Here is a 23406-nt window from a genome sequence, read left to right on the forward strand (position 1 = left end):
TTGTGATCGCTGGTGGTGAGCAAAACTGAGATGGAATTGACCCAGAAGCCCAGGCCCTTGGTTATTGCACACTGTGTAGGTTTCTGCACTGAGTGTCAATTCTTAGCCCCACAAGAACTGCCTGGGAGGCTTATCAGGAAAGAGAAAGAACACTTCTTAGGCTGACCAACTGAGGGAGTAACTTTGCTTGACTGTGTCTGGACTGTTTTGAGTTCTGGTGTTCCACTCTGCCCCTACTCTCAAGGGAGCAGTGATTCTGTGAAGGAGAGATAAACCTGTTTTTTAGAATTCCAAGTGTGGGATTGCAATGGTCTCATGAGAGAACAGGTGATGTTAATCCACTAAAAGACCGACCACCTCATGCGGGAGCTTGATTGTTGCCAGCTGAAAAGATCCCGTGAACAGACTCTGGGAGGAGATATATAAATGAGCCCAGAACTGGAGGCGGGGCCTTTGGAGGCTTGGGATAGTTTTGGCTGTTCATCAAGGCACTTTGAGACCCTCCTAGAGAGAACCGCTCGAGGGAAGGCTTCGGGGCTCCGGCTCCTGCTGAGGTTCTGGGTTCTGGTTACTCTAGGTTCCAGCAGAAGAAATCCTGCTGATTGTGCCAGGAGAATCGTTCCTCGGAACTGATATCCTTACGGTTTTGTTATTGTGTCCATTAATCCTCATTTCCTATTGTTTTGGTTAGTCGGGTTATAAGTGACCCATGCTTGGTCACTAAGTTGTTAATAAAATATATCGGTTAAGAAAATTGAGCATACAATTCTGGGTCAAAAGTGGCCCTTGCAGCTGAGTATGTTCTCCAGAAGTTGTGATATTTGTTGTTAAGCTACTGTGGACTGGGAGTTTCCTCTGTGTGTGTGTGTGTGTGTGTGTGTGTGTGTGTGCGCGCGCGCGCGCGTTATTGGTATAACGGAGAGGGCTGAACGTGGATGTTTAATTGGGGTAGAAAACTTTAGCATATATGAGAGCTATATGTAAATAACATGGAGAAAAGCTACAATTACATTGTCTTTTGGAACAGAGCTTTATAACAGACGCCTCTGGAAGGTGTGATTTGTTCTAACCAAAGGAGACATTTCTAAGTAATTTTGTCAATGATGCCATTGCTTGTCTGTCATGCATGCTTGAAGTTTTCCATTGCTGGCAGTCATGGAAGAGAGGCTGAAAAATTGCTTCTCAGAAGGTATTTTAAGGCAGACATCTGTTTGAAAATTGCTTCTACTAGTGTCACCCCCCCCCCCGCCACTGACTCCCATGAGCATCCCCCATCCCAGAGATGCCCCCCACTGATTTCCATTCTCTTCCCCCTTCCCTCCACATCTGATCCCCACCTCTGTTCCCTTCTCTGACTCTGTTTCCTGCCTTTTGATTCCTTTCTTCTAGATGGGCTGTCTCACCTGGCCTCCATTGGAGAGGAAGCACTTAGTCCTGCTGTGGCTTGATGTGCCAGGGTCGGTTTGTAGCCATGGTAGGACTCTCCTTCTCAGAGAAGCAGAGGACGTTTGAGGGGATGGTATGTGATGGTGTGACTGGGAGTACAGGAGGGAGGGGGCTTTGATCAGTCTGTAAAGTGATTAAGTAGACAAATTAATGGGAAAAAAAGGTGCTTCTGATCCTGTGACATTTTAATTTTTTTATTTTTTGCATTTCTGAGAATTTTTTATTAGCCTTTTGGAAACAATTTATTTGCTTCCAGGAAGGATGATCCCATCATACTTCTCCTGGGACCAGCTCGTGACCTCCTCTTCGCTGATTCTGTACTTGGCCCCAAAGCAGCCTGTCCTACACTTCTTGTCTGGGATGCTGAAACCTGGCTCACCCAGCACCACATAGAAGTCCAGGCTGTAGATGCCGATGCTTGGGTTGTGTTTGATCGATATGTTCTTGACTCCCCAAACCTAAGTTTCAAGTGTCCGAGAAGTTATTTTCCTATAACTCATACTCCCCCAACTTCAGGCCTTTCTCCTGGATTTCTTCCGCCTCTGTTCCACGAACCATGCGTGAACCGCGATCTTTTCATTTCTCCTGATGCCGAGAGACCTGACGGTGTACCTGGCTTTGGAAAATACAGGTGTCTGGCCGGTGAGCTGCTCCAAACACTTTGGCTGTGGGGTCAGTCTGTCTCTGCTCTCCCCGACACAGATGCTGAGGTAGAGCTTGTGGATGCGAAGTTCCCGCATGGGGCTCTCCTTTCCACCTTGATCTTGCACCGTGATGGGAAACAGGAAGAGCGCTGTGACTGTTCTTATTGGATGCGCCCCCTTCAGATTTCCTGTTAGGGTCTTACTATTTTTCTTGTGTTGTTCGCATACGTACCCTTTCTAATTGATAATATGCAAATTCCCTCTGCCACCTCATTGTCCAAAGGGTATGCTCTGACAGACGATTAGGCAGAACAAAGCATGACAACCAGGAAGTCCCAGAAATGCTTTTTATAGTGGGTATCAAGTCTTCACTCACAGACTGTTCATCGTAGTCTTTGAAATCTGGTTCAGGTGAAACACCCTCCTGGTACAGAGAGAGCATGAGTTGTAACAGTGGCCATCTGGTTATTTAACAATCTAGGTCCTGGTACAGAGAGAGCATGAGTTGTAACAGTGGCCATCTGGTTATTTAACAATCTAGGTCCTGGTACAGAGAGAGCATGAGTTGTAACAGTGGCCATCTGGTTATTTAACAATCTAGGTCCTGGTACAGAGAGAGCATGAGTTGTAACAGTGGCCATCTGGTTATTTAACAATCTAGGTCCTGGTACAGAGAGAGCATGAGTTTGTAACAGTGGCCATCTGGTTATTATTTAACAATCTAGGTCCTGGTACAGAGAGAGCATGAGTTGTAACAGTGGCCATCTGGTTATTATTTAACAATCTAGGTCCTGGTACAGAGAGAGCATGAGTTGTAACAGTGGCCATCTGGTTATTATTTAACAATCTAGGTCCTGGTACAGAGAGAGCATGAGTTGTAACAGTGGCCATCTGGTTATTTAACAATCTAGGTCCTGGTACAGAGAGAGCATGAGTTGTAACAGTGGCCATCTGGTTATTTAACAATCTAGGTCCTGGTACAGAGAGAGCATGAGTTGTAACAGTGGCCATCTGGTTATTATTTAACAATCTAGGTCCTGGTACAGAGAGAGCATGAGTTGTAACAGTGGCCATCTGGTTATTTAACAATCTAGGTCTAGCCACACAGCATCTCTATCACTTAATACTAAAGACCTGAGATTTCCAAAGCTAACCTTAGAATTGTGCTGTGTTTGTCTTAATGCCCTTTCTTTTTGTATACCTAAGTAACTAATCCTCTAATGCCTCACCTTGGGGGGCTGGAGAGACAGTTGAGAGGTCAACAGTGATGCTCTGGGTTTACTTTCTAGCACCCACAATGAACAGCTCATAAATATCTATGGCTCCAGTTCCAGGAGATCGGATGCCATATTTTGACCTCTGTGGGCATCTGCATGGGCATAATACACATATACTCAAAGAGTATTACATACAAGGAGTACACGGGTATCCGAAGAGTATCACATACAAGGAGTACATGGGTATCCGAAGAGTATTCACATACAGAGTAGTTACACGGGGGGGGGTGTATCCGAAGAGTATCACATACAAGGAGTACACGTGTATCCGAAGAGTAATCACATACAAGGAGGTACACGTGGTATCGAAGAGTATCACATACAAGGAGTACCGTGTATCCGAAGAGTATCACATACAAGGAGTACACGTGTATCCGAGAGTATCACATACAAGGAGTACACGTGTATCCGAGAGTATCACATACAAGGAGTACACGGTATCCGATAGTATCACATACAAGGAGTACACGGGGTATCCGAAGAGTATCACATACAAGGAGTACACGGGTATCCGAGGAGTATCACATACAAGGAGTACACGGGTATCCGAAGAGTATCACATACAAGGAGTACACGGGTATCCGAAGAGTATCACATACAAGGAGTACACGGGTATCCGAAGAGTATCACATACAAGGAGTACACGTGTATCCGAAGAGTATCACATACAAGGAGTACACGTGTATCCGAAGAGTATCACATACAAGGAGTACACGTGTATCCGAAGAGTATCACATACAAGGAGTACACGGGTATCCGAAGAGTATCACATACAAGGAGTACACGGGTATCCGAGAGTATCACATACAAGGAGTACACGGGTAATCCGAAGAGTATCACATACAAGGAGTACACGGGTATCCGAAGAGTATCACATACAAGGAGTACACGGGTATCCGAGGAGTATCACATACAGGAGTACACGGGTATCCGAAGAGTATCACATACAAGGAGTACAAACGGGTATCCGAAGAGTATCACATACAAGGAGTACACGGGTATCCGAAGAGTATCACATACAAGGAGTACACGGGTATCCGAAGAGTATCAACATACAAGGAGTAACACGTGTATCCGAAGAGTATCACATACAAGGAGTACACGTGTATCCGAAGAGTATCACATACAAGGAGTACACGTGTATCCGAAGAGTATCACATACAAGGAGTAACACGGGTATCCGAGGAGTATCACATACAAGGAGTACACGTGTATCCGAGGAGTATCACATACAAGGAGTACACGGGTATCCGAGGAGTATCACATACAAGGAGTACAACGGGTATCCGAGGAGTAATCACATACAAGGAGTACAACGGGTATCCGAGGAGTATCACATACAAGGAGTACACGGTATCCGAGAGTATCACATACAGGAGTACACGGGTATCCGAGGAGTATCACATACAGGAGTATCACGGTATCCGAGAGTAATCACATACAAGGAGTACGTATCCGAGGAGTATCACATACAAGAGTACACGGGTATCGAGGAGTATCACATACAAGGAGTACACGGTATCCGAGGAGTATCACATACAAGGAGTACACGGGTATCCGAGGATATACATCAGAGTACCCGGGTATCCGAGGAGTATCACATACAAGGAGTACACGGGTATCCGAAGAGTATCACAATACAAGGAGTACACGGGTATCCAAAGAGTATCACATACAAGGAGTACACGTGTATCCAAAGAGTATCACATACAAGGAGTACACGTGTATCCGAAGTATACATACAAAGAATATACATGTATAGAAAGAGAATATGTAAATTTTTCATACAAACAGGCACACCTACACACAAGTCTTAAAAAGATGGAAGCTTCCACCTGTTTGTTGACAGCATGCACAAGACCTGTGCCAGTTGAAGCTAGACCAAATCACAGCATGAAGAGGGGAGGAGGGCATGGAGCCTGACCCCTAGCTAAGGAGCTACTGGCAATTGTTAGTTGATGGAGAAAAGCGACTCTCCCTCTCCCAAGACTGTGGCTTCCTGCAGATAAACTATGCTCCAGTGTAAGGCTACAACTAAGAAATATATGGGCAACACAAGTTGGACTTGTGTTTAGAACAAAAATGCCATGAAGTTGGGCAGGTAGGAATTTGAGGTGAATCTGCAAGGAATTGGGTGAGAGAAGTAAATATAATAAAAATACATTGTATATAATTCTCAAAAGAAAAAAGCCTAGCTAGTTTATTAGAACTATTTAGTTTGTATGTGAGGGGAGGGAGAGGGACAGAGAGAGGGTAAGGAAATGTTTTATACACATGTATAAAACAAAATACATACATCAGGAAGAACCATGTGACAATTATGACTTTTATAAATGTTACATTCATACCCAGATCTAGCCAATGGTCAGAACATTCTCCACAGTTGGGTGGAGAGTGGGATATGACTTTCTCACGTACTCTGGTGCCTCACATTTGACCATGTCCCCTGGAGGGGGAGACCTGGTGGCACTCAGAGGAACGACAGCAGGTTGCCAAGAAGAGACTTGATACCCTATGAGCATATACAGGGGGAGGTAATCCCCCTCAGGAACAGTCATAGGGGAGGGGAATAATGGGAAAATGGGAGGGAGGGAAGAATGGGAGGATACAAGGGATGGGATAAACATTGAGATGTAACAAGAATAAATTAATTTTAAAAATTAAAAAAAAGTGGTAAAACGAGGTCCTTGATCTTATATCTTGATTGTTCTAAGTGTAGTCAAGGCCAAGCTTGCCAGAAGTTCAGGGGGTTTCCTGTTTCCTGTTTCCTCCCTCCCTCTAGGTTCTGAAATGGCACGTTCAGCTCTCCTTGTTTGGAAATACGCAGTGTGGCAGGTACTTCGGGATTAGCAAGGTTTCTGCCTTGGGAAGGTCAGTCTGGGAGGAATGGGGCACAAAGCCCATCCCTACCTTGCCTCTAGCGTGATTAGCCAAGTGTCATGATTTTTCCAGAAGAGGTAGGGACTTTTGTGTGGGTGAACACATGTGGGGCATGGTAAGTGATAGACTAGCAGTGGGATGCATCTTACACTCTAATCAGTAATAGTAAAACCTTCGAGGGGCTGGAGAGATGGCTCAGAATTAAGAGCACTGGCTGCTCTTCCAAAGGTCCTGAGTTCAATTCCCAGCAACCACATGGTGGCTCACAACCATCTATAGTGAGATTTGGTGTCCTCTTCTGGCAGACAGAACGTTGTGTACATAATAAATAAATAAATCTTATAAAACAAACAAACAAAAAAACCTTGGAAGTGCAGCTCCACTTCAAGAGGAGCCTCGGACTTGAAAATAAATGATGACTAGACAAAGCTTAGTGAGACAGACTGAGAGGTACAACACAGTGTCAGACCATGAGTGGTGCGATGCCAGCACAGTTTTATCAAGATTCTTAATGGCAGATGAAAGATAAAATCAGACTCTGCCTTATCTCACAGGGCGGTGGCCGTCTGTTAGTTATTTCACGTGTTGACGAGTGGTTCTAAGGCCCCTGTAAGCCAGGAATCCTCAGTGCTTGCGAGCAGTTGATCAGTTTATAAGTTGCCCATAGCAGATAGTGGCTCCATTTTTGCATTTCAGTATTTGTGCATAGTCAGGCACACTGTATTTCAGTTAGGGAAGGATGCCATTTACCTGCTAATATTCTGGGAAGTTTATTACCCTGTGGAAATTTATGTAAAAATGTAGACAAGAGAGTTCCAACCCTTGGAGTAGACTGGGATTAGGTGCACTGTTTTGTGAACTATAAATTCATGCAACTAGTGTTATTAATTTAAGTAAAATTTTAGAAACCTAAACTTTTTCCTCTAGGGAGGAATTTCCTTTTTGGAGGAATGCTTGGTGTCTATAGTAACTCATATTAATTAAATTCTGGTAACCGACTTAAACTGAAATTAGAAGTTAATACAGTTGTTAAGTACTTTGGCCCTCTGGCAAACACAAATTCAAATGCACTGAAGAAAATTTACACATTTTTTGATTGTCATGTTTCTGAAATACTTTTAATATTGTTCAGCTGTCAAGCCAAATTCCTTACACACCGAAACTTAAAATCACAGATGTAAATAAGTCAGTCAGTTGCACAGTGTAACATACACTATAGGATCTATTTTCTTCAATGGCTGGTCCCCAGGTACATAACCGCCACGCCATCAGGGACTGCCATCTAAAGCTGGTGCTTTTATAACTTATGCCCTTCTCATTCAGACTGCATTATTAACTAGGTACTCTTCATTATTAAAATTGGAACCATCCCTCCTACGTTATCCACTCACTACTCAGCTGTTTTGTTTTAATTCATTTGGATCTTTTAGTGCGTATCCGGATTCGTTTTCCCTCACAACGTATCAGAGTTGTTTTATAGCATCATTAATATGCTCATATCATCCTTCAAGTTTTTTGAAGACTAAATTTTTTAGATGAGACAATATAAAGTAAAACCATTTGTTATAGTACTCAACAAAGAACAAACAATTACTAATTGAAAACTGTTAGGGTATTCCTATTATAATAAAAACCTACAATAATCAAAATCAGATTGTTATAAATGCTGAAGCATGGATGAGGATGTGTTTCCATGTCCATTCGCAATAATGCTTCGGTCCTTGGTGTCATTCATTATCTTTTTCAGTTGTACATTGAAAGACGAGAGGGCTGGAAGAGGCTGGGCAGAGGCCTGGCCAGCGAGCCCGTGCAGTCAGGGAAATAACTGCAGGTTGAGCTGGAAAGACGGGCGACGGAAGTGTTAGGTTAGGACTCATAATCACAATTTAATTATTTATGTGAGGAAAGCTGCAGCATGAATCATCTGGAAGGAAGGAGGGTGAGTGGAAAAGAGGTCAGTGTATGTCAGTCACCATTGTGCCTGCACAGCCACAGGAGAGGCAAAGGCCACACAACACAGACACACTCAGAGGCAGAATAAAAACGATGGGAATCAGGGTCTTAGAAAAGAGGAAAACAAACATTCCAGCAAGAAGCACAGAGCTCTGCTTGGTTCTCTTGTCAGACTGAACCAACTCTCACCATCTTTTTCAAGGATGCTTGGTCCTCACAGGGTCAAGATGACTTTTTTTTTTTTAAATCTTAGATCAAGTAGGTTTGCAGAAACAAAAAAAGTACTCAAGAATAATTTTTTTATTTTTATTTTTGAGACATGATCTCATATAACCCAGGTAGGGCCTGCGGCTTGCTGTACAGCTGAAGATAATCTTCCCCTTTTCCTGGTGTAGCATAGCAATCGTGGCTGGTCAGTACCTGAACTCCCCATGCCTGAGGACACGGAACAGTCCTGTGGGCTGTGGATGATTTTATGTATCATGTTTTGTGTGTCAGATAACATATTTCATTATTTTAATGTCATTTTTGCACTTTTTATTAAACATTTTTATTTTTTATATTTGTAAACATTTTACATTTTTACACCTATGTTATTACACATATATGCAATAAACTACCTATGGCAAGAAGAACCATGACAAAATCAGGAATTACATAGATGTTACATTCTTAGTGTTTTGGCTATTTGTATTTGGCAGCCTTAAAGAAAACATCTTTCCTATTTGGTGCATTTAAAATTCTGAATGTAAATCAACATATCACATCTCATCATTATCAACTTAAAACATCTATCTAGACCTAAAAACATCTTAACCCCTAAACGACTAAGCTTAATTATGAAACTAAACTATCTGGTCTTCAACCCCATCAGAGACTTGAGAAGGAATAAAATTGATTACCTGAGTATATTGGGAGTGCAGGTTAGCAGCTTCCCAAATGAGAGGATGACAGAGACAGTTTTCTATCTGAATAGTCACCCAAAACTCTCTGTAACATTGGAGCATCATCTTTAGCCTTCTGGCCCAATATATCTGACAGACATATTTGTGAGGCAGGAACTGTTGAGGACTTGCTTACCCTGTCTTGGCAGAGTTTGTCTGTTGATTCTGCCTGCATCTAAGCTTGCCATTTTAGGCAGAATTCTGTCTGTGGTAGAAATAAGCACATTTTCCCCAGTGGCTAGTTTGCCACATTTGAAGCCATCTCCATAAGGAGGTTCTTTGATGCTCATCATCCTCTTTAAGGTAAGCTGGGTGTTGCCGGGAGTTAACTTGTCTCATTGTCAGTGAATCTTTAAAATAATAAAAACATTTTAAAATTCCATACTCTGTATGTCTCTGATGTGACTGTTAATTGAAAAACACAGGCTAACACCTAAGATGTTTCATAACTTGGAATGTAAGATGAATCAAATAAGGAGGGATTGAACTTTGGCTGTTAACGTTCATCACACTCTGTTTTGTGTTATATAAAAAAGTCATTGGAACACACACTTTAGGGATGGCAGAAGTCTGTTTAGCTCATGCTGCTGAAGACTGGAAAGTCCAAGATGGAGGAAGTGCATCTGAGAGACAGTTATTACATTATCATGACATGGCAGAAAGCGTTTGGTGGGTTGTGCTGCTTTTTTATTTAAGTACTCTGATTTTAAAACAACAAAACTATAGTCCATTATGATAACAATACTTCCTTTACAAGGTGCCAAGAGCCGCCCTGTTAAGGGAGCTCACCAGGCGTGTGGGCTGCCTAGGAGGTGATCTGGTGTCTGCAAGGTCTTATACCAGGATGCATCCCCAAACTGCTTCCAGCCTCTGACATGCTGTCAGGAGCCATTGGTTTGGGGAAGTCCAGTAGGAATGAGAGATCTCTAGAGGTGATCCGGTATTTGCAAGGTCTGTACCATGATGCACCCCAGAACTGCTTCCGACCTCTGACTACCCTGTCAATTGTGCTTTGCTGCATCTCTCCAAAATCTGGCATTAGAGCCGGGCACAGTGGCACATGTCTTTAATCTCAGCACCCTGGGAGGCAGAGGCAGGTGGATCACTGTGAGTCTAAGGCCAGCTTGGTCTACAAAGTGAATCCAGGATAGCCAGGACTACATTCATGGCCAGCCCGGTCTACAAAGCGAGTCCAGGATAGCCAAGATTACACAGAGAAACCCTGTCTCAAAATACATCTGGCATTGGTGTGAATTGTTAGCTTCTGGGCACTGACCAGCTCTGATTGAGCAAACTTCCTAGAGGATCTTATTGAAGATGTACTGTTTGTTATTCAGATGAATTAATCCCTGATTATGGAATTCCTGATTTGATTCAAATAGCTTTAAAAGTTAAAGTTAGTTTATGGCTGCAATAAATACCTTTGTGGACCTCCAGATGCCTCACTTAGGATAGCCTACCAGCAGATTTGTGGCTTCAGATAAGCCTCCACTGCAGATGGCACCACGAATCCTGGTATTTCACCATAAATATGGGCAAGTTTGTTTAAACTTCTCATGACCTAAGTGGAATGAAGCTGCCTAGATATGTCTGAATTTACTCTGTTTCTTAGAATGAAAGACAGGTAAAAATTATTGTCCTGGGCTCATAACAAACTAAGAGATAGCTGGATAAGGTATAGTCAGGTCCGTTCTAATTGATAAGTTGTATACTATTGTAAGTTTCAGACCTTATTAACCTTAGACCCTGTCAACCTTCATCATTCTGAACTATGTAATGGATACATAGATAAGAATGTTTAGCTTTAAAACATGTAACCTGTTTTATTTTAGAATTCATCTGGTTTTGTGATCAATTGTACTCTTTTGACTATGAGGTAACTCCCTTTTCTCAGAAGCATAAGTACGGTCTTCTACAACAAACACTGCTGGGAGAAGTGGGAAGCTTAACTTCAGTTGAAGTTAAGACGCCTGACTTCATCCACCTGTTCTCTTCATCCTTTTATCTTGAATGTATGTGCTGGAAAAATTGGGAAACCTGACTTCAGTTGAAGTTGAGATGCCCAATTTCACCCACCCTTTTTCTTGAATGTATGTGTGTGAGTGGTTTATTTTCTATCTCTCTTTTATTTCTTACTTCTCTGTGGATTTGCAAATAAGTTAGCAGACTCAGGGCTTTTTACCCAGCCTAAGTTTACACTAGTTGACTGGAGATTTCTGCAAGGAGGCCTGTCTGCTGATCAAAGACCCACCTTTTATGACCCCTGTGCAGTTTCTAGCCAGAAGCCACTTTTACAACCTCAGCCAAAGGAAAACTGTGGTCAGTTTAAATTCTCCTCCTCTGCCGCAGTATAACCAGTCCCTAGAGAAGAAACCTTGGGCTCTTTTCCCCCTTCCCTCCTTTCTCTTTCAATCCTGATCAGTTACCTGAGGCATCAGCTCTGGCCACCCAAGAGGTAAAGCGAACTGGAAGGGCATCCTCTGCATTCAGCACCAGAGACCCTACCCTGGACCTCTCCAGAGCACCAGCTGGGCACTAACAATAAGGCTAAAGCCCTCATGACAGAATCGCTATCTAAAGGTTCCACCTGTCAGCTATTGCTTTTAGGGTAAAGTTTCTAATGAACTTGGAATAAAACATTGAACTATATAGCAAGTGAATTAGAAAATGTCTTTCTTAATATGGCCAATATTATCAACATTATTTAATGTTACTGTAAAATGGTATTGGTACTATATAGTGGAAGCTGATAAATATAGGCATACTTAAGATAATGAGATATTTTAGACTCTGGAGAAAGAATATTTCGTCTTGACAAGTTTTTTTTTTGTTTATAAAAGAGAATGATAAGTTTTCCCCCTGAATATAGCATATTCAGTTCCTATAATAATTGAGGCAGACATGTTGAGTCGATATTCAGAAATGCGACCTGAGAATTTAGCCCACATCTGGGCTTGATGCAGAAAAACCTGGTGGGCAGATGGTGATGCAGAAGAACCTGGTGGACAGATGATGATGCAGAAGAACCTGGTGGACAGATGATTCAGAAGAACCTGGTGGACAGATGATGATGCAGAAGAGCCTGGTGGACAGATGATGATGCAGAAGAACCTGGTGGACAGATGATGATGCAGAAGAACCTGGTGGACAGATGATGATGCAGAAGAACCTGGTGGACAGATGATGATGCAGAAGAACCTGGTGGACAGATGATGATGCAGAAGAACCTGGTGGACAGATGATTCAGAAGAACCTGGTGGACAGATGATGATGCAGAAGAACCTGGTGGACAGATGATGATGCAGAAGAACCTGGTGGACAGATGATGATGCAGAAGAACCTGGTGGACAGATGATGATGCAGAAGAACCTGGTGAACATATATATATATATATATATATATATAAACCAGAACAGTAAGAAGCCAACTGATGCACTGGATTTTTAAGACTTGGTTTCCCAGAAAGGGCTGCAGCCTGTTGTTAGTTCTACTATTGCAGTGAGGAAACATCATGACCCAAAGCAGTCTGGGGAGGAAAGGGTTATGTTGCTCCCAGTTTTCCATATAATCATCTTCAAAAGCAGTGAGGGTGGGAACTCAAGTAGGGCAGGAACCTGAAGGCAGGGGCTGATGGGGAAGCTCATGGAGGGGGTGCTGTTTACTGGCTTGCTCATCCTGCCTTCTTATAGAATCCCCCGTCTCCCCCAGAGAGCCCCCACAGCCCGGAGTCAGCCCCACTTACGGCCCCCCATCAGTCACTAAATCAGACAATGCCTGACAGGCTTGCCTACAGCCTAATCTTATGGAGACATTTTCTCAATGGTGGTTCTCTCCTCTGATGAGTCTACTTGTGTCAAATTGATATAAATCTAGCTAGAACACATGCTGTGCTTTTATTTCTTTGGGAATGCTTTCTTCATGAGACATAAAGGCTAGCTTGTTTTCCACTATATCTGAAGCTCTTTTATCATTTTCACTTTTTACCATGGATTGTGTACTTTACTCTACTCAATGAATGCTCGCCTTGTTTCCAACTTAATGGTGCAAGAACCCTGATCCACTGAGCATTTTGTTTACCTTGTCTCATGAATACTGCAATACATCATTTATACAAATGTGTGCTTTATCTAAAAGATTAATTTTTAAAAATCCAAGTAATAACTCAAAATACTATGTACCCTTGATTTACAGCACTACACAGATGTTTGGCTGTTGTTCAATAACTGGACATATTTATTTATTTATTTATTTATTTTATTAATTTATTCTTGTTACATCTCAATGTTTATCCCATCCCTTGTATCCTCCCATTCCTCCCCCCCCCATTTTCCCATTATTCCCCTCCCCTATGACTGTTCCTGAGGGGGATTACGTCCCCCTGTATATTCTCATAGGGTATCAAGTCTCTTCTTGGCTACTTGCTGTCCTTCCTCTGAGTGCCACCAGGTCTCCCCCTCCAGGGGACATGGTCAAATGTGAGGCACCAGAGTACGTGAGAAAGTCGTATCACACTCTCCACTCAACTGTGGAGAATATTCTGACCATTGGCTAGATCTGGGAAGGGGTTTAAAGTTTACCTCCTGTATTGTCCTTGGCTGGTGCCTTAGTTTGAGCGGGACCCCTGGGCCCAAATCTGCCTATCATATTGTTCTACTTGTAGATTTCTAGGACCATCTGTATCCTTTTATTTTGCTATTCTCAGTTTTTGATCTTAGCCATTCTGATGGGTGTAAGATGGAATCTCAGAGTTGTTTTGATTTGCATTTCCCTGATGACTAAGGAGGTTGAGCATTTCTTTAAGTGTTTCTCAGCCATTTGATACTCCTCTGTTGAGAATTCTCTGTTTAGTTCCAAGCCCCATTTCTCAATTGGGTTATTCGGTTTGGTGGTGTTTAATTTCTTGAGTTCTTTATATATTTTGGATATTAGACCTTTGTCAGATGTAGGGTTGGTGAAGATTTTTTTCCCAGTCTGTAGGCTGTCGCTTTGTTCTCTTGACAGTGTCTCCTGCCTTACAGAAGCTTCTCAGCCTCATGAGGTCCCATTTATTAATGGTTGACATTAAGGCCTGGGCCGTTGGTGTTCTGTTCAGGAAGTTGTCTCCTGTGCCAATATGTTCCAGGCTCTTTCCCACTTTTTCTTCTAAGTGGCTTAGTGTCTCTGGTTTTATGTTGAGGTCTTTAATCCACTTGGATTTGAGTTTTGTGCAAGGTGACAAATATGGGTCCAGTTGCATTTTTTTACACATAGCCCTCCAGTTAGACCAGCACCATTTGTTGAAGATGCTATCCTTTTTCCATTGAATGGATTTGGCTTCCTTGTCAAAAATCAAGTGACCATATGTGTGTGGATTCATATCTGGGTCTTCAATTCGATTCCACTGATCAACCAGCCTGTTGCTGTGCCAGTACCATGCTGTTTTAATTACTATTGCTTTATAGTACAGTTTGAGATCAGGTATGGAGATTCCTCCGGAGCACCTTTTATTGTACAAGATTGTTTTAGCTATTCTGGGTTTTTTGTTTTTCCATATGAAGTTCAGAATTGAACTTTCAATGTCTTTAAAAAATTGTGTAGGTATTTTGATAGGGATTGCATTGAATCTGTAGATTGCTTTTGGTAGGATGGCCATTTTTACTATGTTAATTCTCCCGATCCATGAGCAAGGAAGATCATGCCATCTTCTCAGGTCATCTTCAATCTCTTTCTTCAGAGTTTTGAAATTTTTTCATACAAGTCTTTCACTTGCTTAGTTAGGGTAACTCCTAGATATTTTATATTGCTTGTGGCTAATGTGAAGTGTGTGGTTTTCCTAATTTCTTCCTCTGCAAGCTTGTCATTTGTGTATAGGAAGGCTACAGACTTTTTTGAGTTAATTTTGTATCCAGCCAATTTGCTGAAGGTGTTTATCAGCTTAGGAGTTCTCTGGTGGAGTTTTGAGGGTCACTTATGTACACTATCATATCATCTGCAAATAGGGATAATTTGACTTCCTCCTTTCCCATTTGGATACCCTTGATCTCCTTTTGTTGTCTTATTGCTCTGGCTAGAACTTTGAGTACTATATTGAAGAGATATGGAGAGAGTGGGCAGCCTTGCCTTGTTCCCGATTTGAGAGGAATTTCCTTGAGTATCTCACCATTTACTTTGATTTTGGCTATTGGCTTGCTGTATATAGCCTTTATTATGTTGAGGAAAGTGCCTTGTATCCCCGATCTCTCTAAAACTTTAAACATGAATGGGTGTTGAATTTTATCAAATGCTTTCTCTGCATCCAAGGAGATGATCATGTGGTTTTTTATTTTCAGTTTGTTTATATGGTGGATTACATTGATGGATTTCCGTATATTAAACCATCCCTGCATGCCTGGAATGAAGCCTACTTGGTCATGATGAATGATATCTTTGATGTGCTCCTGTATTCGTTTTGCAAGTATTTTATTTAGTATTTTTGCATCGATGTTCATAAGAGAAATTGGTCTGAAATTCTCTTTCTTTGTTGAGTCTTTGTGAAGTTTAGGTATCAATGAGACTATGGCCTCATAGAATGAATTTGGTAATTTTCCATCCATTTCTATCTTTTGGAGTAGCTTGAAGAGTATCGGTATTAGCTCGGCCTTAAAGGTCTGGTAGAATTCTGCACTGAAACCATCTGGCCCTGGGCTTTTTTTCGTTGGGAGACCATCGATGATTGCTTCTATTTCTGTAAGGGAAATGGGACTATTTAGCTTGTTTATCTGTTCTTCATTCAACTTTGGCAAGTGAAATTGTTCAAGAAAATCGTCCATTTCCCTTAGATTTTCAAATTTTGTGGCGTATATGCCTTCAAAGTAGGATCTTATGATTCTTTGAATTTCTTCAGTGTCTGTTGTTATGTCTCCCTTTTCATTTCTGATTTTGTTGATTTCAATACTGTCTCTCTGCCTTTTAGTTAGTTTGGCTAATGGTCTGTCTATCTTGTTGATTTTCTCAAAGAACCAGCTTTTGGTTTTGTTGATTCTTTGGACTGTTTTCTTAGTTTCTAATTTGTTAATTTCAGCCCTGAGTTTGATTATTTCCAGGCGTCTACTCCTCTTGGGTGTTTCTGCTTCTTTTTTTTTCTAGGGCTTCCAGTTGTGTTGTTAAGATGCTTATGTGCGATGTTTCCAATTTCTTTTTAAAGGCACTTAGTGCTATGAATTTTCCTCTTAGCACTACTTTCAATGTATCACACAAATTTGGGTATGTTGTTTCTTCATTTTCATTGAATTTCAGAAACTCCTTGATTTCTTTCTTTATTTCTTCCCTGACCCAGGTGTCATTTAGCAGAGAGTTGTTTAGTTTCCACATACGTGTAGGCTTTTTGTTATTTCTGTTGTTGTTGAATTGCAGCCTAAGAGCATGGTGATCTGATAGGATACAAGGTATTATTTCTATTCTCTTGTATCTGTTGAGGCTTGCTTTGTGACCTACGATGTGATCAATTTTGGAGAAGGTTCCATGGGGTGCAGAGAAGAAGGTGTATTCTTTCTTGTTTGGGTGAAAGGTTCTATAGATATCTGTTAGATCCATTTGACCCATGGCATTGGCTAATGATGTTATTTCTCGGCTTAGTTTCTGTTTCAATGACTTATCCTTCAGTGAGAGTGGGGTGTTGAAGTCTCCCACTATTATTGTGTGGGGTTCGATGTGTGGTTTAAGCTTTTTTAGGAGATCTTTTACAAATGTGGGTGCCCTTGTATTGGGAGCATAGATGTTCAGAATTGTGATGTCATCTTGGTTGACTTTACCTTTGATGAGTATGAAGTGTCCTTCCTCATCCCTTTTGATTAATTTTGGTTGAAAGTCTATTTTGTTCGATACTAAAATGGCTACACCTGCTTGCTTCTTGTGACCATTTGCTTGGAAAATTTTTTTCCAACCTTTTACCCTGAGGTAATGCCTTTCATTATGGGTGAGATGTGTTTCTTGGATGCAGAAGAATGTTGGATCTTGTTTATGTACCCATTCAGTTAGTCTGTGTCTTTTTATTGGAGAATTGAGGCCATTGATGTTGAGAGATATTAATGACCAGTGACTGTTAAGAGTCTTAATTTTGATGTTGTTTCCAGTCGAGCGTTTGTGTAGTTGTGTTTTTGCCATGGGATAGTTATCTATTTCCTGGGTAGTTTTGGTTGTAGCTTGACCCTTTGGGATGGAGTTTTCCTTCTAGTACCTTCTGTAAAGCTGGGTTTGTGGATAGGTACTGTTTGAATTTGTTTTTTCATGGAATATTTTGTTTTCTCCATCAATGGTTATTGATAATTTTGCTGGGTAAAGTAGTCTGGCCTGGCATCTGTGGTCTCTTAGGGTTTGCAGGATCTCTGTCCAGGCCCTTCTGGCTTTTATGGTCTCTGCTGAGAAGTCGGGTGTAATTCTGATAGGTTTACCATTAAATGTTATTTGGCCCTTTTCCCTTGCAGCTTTTAATATTTTTTCTTTGTTCTGCAAGTTTTGTGTTTTGATTATTATGTGGCGGGCAGTTTTTCTTTTCTGGTCAATTCTATTTGGTGTTCTGTAGGCCTCTTGTATGTTTATAGGCATTTCTTTCTTTAGATTGGGGAAATTTTCTTCTATGATTTTGTTGAGAATAGTTTTCTGGGCCCTGGAGTCTGATGTCTTCTCTTTCTTCAATGCCTATTATCCTCAGATTTCTTCTTTTCATGGTGTCCTTAATTTCTTGGATGTTTTGTGTCAGGAGTTTTCCAGATTTGGCATTCTCTTTAATGGTTGATTCAATATCTGTGATTGTATCTTCTAGACCTGAGATTCGTTCTTCCATCTCTTGGATTCTGTTAGAAAAGCTCACCTCTGTGTTGCTCGCCTTCTTCTCTGAGGTCTCACGTTCTCGTTTTTCTTCTGTCTGTGTGTTTATCATTGAATCCATTTTCATTTTCAGATCTTGAACTGATTTTTTGATTTCTTTCATCTGATTTTTTGTATATTCCTGAGTTTCTTCCATTGCCTCTTTATAGGTCTTCAGAGCTTGAACCGTTTTATCTATTTCTTTCATCTGGTTGTTTGCATTTTCCTGCAATTTTTCCAGTTCCACTCTATGTGCTTCTTTTATATCTCTCACCTGTTTGTCTGCGTCTTCCTGCATTTGATTACGAATATTTTTTGTTTCCTCCATTATCATCCTCATTACAAAGGATTTGAGGTCATTTCTTGTATTTCCGTTGTATTTGAGTTCTCTGGGTGTTTTCTTTGGGATAGCTGGAAACTGGAGACGCCATGTTGTTTTGGGGTTTTTTGCGTATGCTTTTTCGTTGTCCTTTAGACATCTTGCCGTCTTTGTTTTTGTTGGATAGCTTCCAGAGTTGAATGGAGGGTGTCTGACGATAGATTCACTTGTTTTCTCACGATTTCCCTAGGCTGGGAGCTCAAAGCTTCACTGGTGTGGATGTTAGGAGGTTAGCCCTGTTGTTCTGGTCTCTCACAGCCAGTGATCCTCAGGCCACCTCTTCCGTGGATCCTGCAATTGATCTGGGTCTCTGAATGAGCGTTGGGTCAGGCCAAGGTATCCACAGCCTTCTGTGTTCCCTGCCAAGTCCAGCCAGGAGCACTGGGACCGAACCACGGGCTGAACTCAGCTAGATTCTCAGGGCCTGAACCGTCTGCCAAGCTCAGCTAGGGATTCTGGACCCAAAATACACACAGGGTCCAGCCAGAATTTTTGGGCTGGGACTACGCACCAAGCTCCGCTAGGGCCTTTTGGCCTAAAGTGCGTGCTGTGGTCAGTTATTGACTCAGGGCCCGAACTGACCACCAATCTCAGCCAGGAATTCTGGATTCAAACTGCACACTGTGTCCAACCAGAGTCTTAGAGCTGGTGGAACCGAGAGCTCTGTCCAGCCTGCGCCACAGCAGGAGAACTGCGGCTGCTTTGAGTTAGCGCCAGTGGTGGAACAAGTGCTCCACCCAGACTGTGTCACCACAGGGGAGCTGCTGCTGAGCTGAGGTGGTGCCTAGGATGGAACTGAGCATGTCACCAAGCCTGCGCCACAGCAGGAGAAATGCGGCTGCTCTGAGTTAGCGCCAATGGTGGAACCAAGTGCTCTGCCCAGACTGTGTCACTGCTGGGGAGCTGCCACTGAGCTGAGGTGGCGCCTAGGGTGGAACTGAGTGCTCGGCCAGGCCTGCGCCACAGCAGGAGAACTGCAGCAGGAGAACTGCAGCTGCTCTGAGTTAGCGCCTGTGGTGAAACCAAGTGCTCCGCCCAGACTGTGTCACCGCAGGGGAGCTGCCGCTGAGCTGAGGTGCTGCCTAGTGTGGAGCAGCGTGCTCAAGTAACCCTGCGCCACAGCAGGGGAGCTGTGGCTAACTGGACATATTTAAAGTGTAATATTGATGTGTCCACAGTAGAGTCCTAGAAAATGTTATGAAAAAACCCAACTAATCCTGAATTTGGCTTTGAAAAAACAAGTACAAAAGACAAACTGCTATCTAGTTAGAGAGAGAGAGAGAGAGAGAGAGAGAGAGAGAGAGAGAGAGAGAGAGAGAGACTATATAATTATAACCAGAAGTGAAAAAAGAAACATAGCTGGTGTCACATTTTTAAAAAATTGTCCCATGGGACAAGGGTGGGCAATTCTTGCCAGTGAGTTAATATCTCAGAAGAAAAGAATAATTTACAAGAAATACGGCAGCTACCAAGATAGAGTCACGAACGAACAACAGTAAATTTGTCTAGATCAAATAAGTTACAAAGCTGTTAGTAATTCACTGCTCTTTTGATTAAAGGAAAGTCCAGGGTCACCTGTTTATAGTTGTGAATTTTACCAAACACTTTATACTTAGGCTTTTGAGGCATGGCGTCTCTATGTAACCTTGGATGTCCTGAAGTTTGCTGTGTAGACCAGGGTGGCCTACAGTTTGCAAATACTCACTTGCCTCTGCCTCTGTAGTGCTGGGAGTAAAGGTTTGTGCCACCATGCCTGGCTTTTATCAAACATTTAAAAAAAGAATTGTCAATTATTTCAAATGTCATTTTTTCCCTAAAAACTGGAGGATAGAAAGTGGTTCTAAATTTATTGTAAAAAAGCCAGCATCAACCTGATACCTAAGGCAAAGACAGTGTAGATAAGGAAATTACAGATTGATAATATTCTTGATTGGTGTGGGCATAAAATTCCTCAAAAATACTAGAAAGACAAACTCAACACATATCAAAATGGTTATTATCTATCAAGTGCGTTTGTTAAGGGATTACAAAAATGGCTCAATATAGGCAAGTCAGTAAACATAATGTGCCATGCTAACAGAAGAAATAGTAGAGTTCATTATTGCCACAATGGATACAGAAAACAAGCTGGTTTTTAAAAAAAATAAAATTAATGTTTCATAACAAGAGCTTTCAAAATGCAAATTATGAAAAATTTGTTTTTGCCCCAGTATAGTAAAAGCCAAATATGGCAAACCTAAAGCTAATATATTTAGAGGGAAAATACAGCAAGCTTACTTTTAGGATCAGGAACAAGGTGGTCATGCTAATTCTCTTTTATTTTATGATTTTTTTCAATTGAAAAAAATCTACAAGAAATTTCTATCAAACTATGTGGTATACTTGGACAAAATGCCTTTATGAAACCTGTTTTTTGTAAACATGTAAAAATAATAAAAAAGAGAATTAGTATATTCTACACCTCTTTTTGATTGATCTAGAATATCCATCCTTAGACTTTCAGTCTTTGCTGGTGAGATATGTCTTTTGTAAGCAACAAAAAGTTGGATCTTGTGTTTTGATCCAACCAAAACATAATCCAATCCAAATTTCTTATCTTCTGATAGGAAATTTAAGAGAATTAATGTTGAGGTATGAGAGACATTTGCTGATTCTGAAGATTTTGTTATTTTCCATGATTCTTCACATTTTCTTTTTTCCAACCAGGAGGGTAAAACCCCTGCTTTCCTCACACTCCCTCCACCCTCCAAGGCTGTTCGTTCCCAGTGCCCCGGCAGCAAGCGTTGGCTCCTTTGGAGTTCTCTTTCATTCATGTGGGTTGTCATTAGATGTATCCCTCCCCCGCCCCCCGTCCTGGATGGAGACATGGGCTATGCTTGTTCTTGGCCCTGTAACACCTTCCCTGGGCCCCCAAGGATGGACTGTACTTTATCTCTGTTGAATAAATCTCTAGAAAACACAGAGGTTGGTTTAGGGATGTAAGTTTTTGTGTCTTTCTCCTAAACTGTGGGGCAAATTGAAGTATCTAGCAAAATCTGACCTTAGGAATGTAAAATAACCTACTTATAGCCAACACACACACACACACACACACACACACACACACGAGAGAGAGAGAGAGAGAGACAGAGACAGAGACAGAGACAGAGATGAGAGAGACAGAGACACACACACATACACACACAGAGAGGGAGAGAGAGAGAGACAGAGAGGGAGACAGAGAGAGACAGAGAGAGAGAGAGAGAGAGAGAGAGAGAGAGAGAGAGAGAGAGAGAGAGAGAGAGAGAGAGCGCGAGAGAGAGCGAGAGAGAGACAGAGAGAGAGAGAAAGAGAGAGAGAGAGAGAGAGAGAGAGAGAGAGAGAGAGAGAGAGAGAGAGAGAGAGAGAAAGTTTCAATGATTTTGCAACTTTCATTTCGGTTTATCATTGTTTTTAAGTTAGACCGTTTGTCAGAAAATTTCTTTCATAGTACCAAGTAACACTTAATCTAAAATCTTTAGGCTATTACTTTCAGGGAAGCAAAGACAAAACTTAACCTAAATGTTAAGACATATCAAGAGCATGCCCAGCCAAAGCCAGGAGCCTAAATCTGAACGTGTCATACACTCTCAATGAAATAGCTGCCTCCCTTTAAGAGCTGATGAGTGTAGAGGCAGATGTTCCCACAAGCAGATGTTTCTCCACTGGCGTCACTTTTTAGGCCAACTTCTCCAATCTTCTAACTTACAATAAGGCCAAACTATGTCTCCTATGTTTGCTTGTGTATAAAATAAGGCCAAATTATGTCTCCTATGTTTGCTTGTATATACAATAAATCCAAGCCATGTTCCCCGTGTTCGCTAGTGTATATAAAGGAGAAAAGAAAAGGAGAAGGAAAATACTGACTTTCCAGCCGTGACGAGGCATCACTGCCTGTCATATGGACCTAGGGTACTTCCTTTCCTGGGTTAGACATTGCTGGTCTGTCCAGTCAGCCATTTATCAGAAACTGGGTGACTAATATCTTTCAGGCATCCCTGGGGACCTTCTAAGAACACAAGCCATATTGTTTTATAAGTAATTGTTTTAAATATACAGTTAGAAACAAAGAGCATCTTGGATAATAAAAACCTACGAAGTCTAAATTTACCTATTTGACTTCATCTTCCACTTCACTAAATGAGCATAATTTCTAATTATACTTTCCATATTTGTCCTTATCCTCACAGATAAGTGCAGTCCTCACTCCTCATCAAGAAAATTTCCTTACAATATACAGAGACCGTTACAGGAAACCACAACAAGTCAAAAAGCAGGGTTGCGGGGAGCCCAGTCCCAGTGGATACATCTGCAGAAGAACTCCCACATCTAAGGCAAGGGACCATTGCAGAAGAGGAGGCAGAAAGGTTGTAAGAGCCAGAGGATCAGGGCCTTTGCTGCAAGACTGTGTCTCTTGGTAATGTCAGAAGCTACATCCATGAAGCCTCACCAGCATGACTGCCTAGATGTAAGTTGAACAAAGGCAGCAGCAATGAACACACTAATGTGGAGAGGGGAAAGACCACAGGGCCTCAACTACACACCAAGGACAGCAGGATACTAAAGAGTGCTGAGAGTGGGAGAGACTGTTTTCTCTAAGGAAGAGCGCACCGATTGGTAATCCACTACCAAATGGTCAGGCCTAAAAACATACATACAAGTAATATTATACAGACTGAGAAGGTTGTAGTTAGTAATATAATTTAATACATTACTTATGAGAATAAATCAATATATATACATATATACACATGCAACAATAATAAACTGTGCCATGAATTTGAAAGAGAGACAAGAGAGTAAATGGGATGATTTGGAAAGAGGGAAGGGATGGGGAAAATGGAGAATTACATTATAATCTCAAAAATTAATAAAAAAGATAAAAAAGCTCATTAGATATTCTTTGTGAAGAGAATCTGACCTGTTTTTGGTGTATCAGTCAGAATTAATAATCCAAGTGGTCCTTCTTTACAATCTATTAGTAACTTCTGAGGCAAGCCTAAAATTTTGTTGTGAAGACTTTTATAAACCCCATGCTCACT

The 23406-nt window shown here is 41.6% G+C and overlaps 1 protein-coding gene and 1 pseudogene across 2 annotated transcripts in view; both read right to left on the reverse strand.

Annotated features, from left to right (window-relative positions):
* The window catches only part of LOC127199503 (cornifin-A), a 219034-nt gene that overhangs the window by 27306 nt on the left and 168322 nt on the right, over positions 1–23406 (reverse strand). The window contains exon 2 of one of the 2 annotated variants that reach the window (XM_051157635.1): positions 14505–14514. The exons of the other annotated variant lie outside the window; for it this stretch is intronic. The gene's annotated coding sequence lies outside the window, so the exon portion shown is untranslated. Of the gene's footprint in view, positions 1–14504; positions 14515–23406 lie in introns of those variants that run through there. 2 annotated transcript variants of the gene reach the window in all.
* On the reverse strand, positions 1689–2532 carry LOC127199075 (60S ribosomal protein L11-like; annotated as a pseudogene).

The sequence above is a fragment of the Acomys russatus genome, chromosome 15 (assembly GCF_903995435.1).
Source record: "Acomys russatus chromosome 15, mAcoRus1.1, whole genome shotgun sequence".
Lineage (NCBI taxonomy): Eukaryota > Metazoa > Chordata > Mammalia > Rodentia > Muridae > Acomys > Acomys russatus.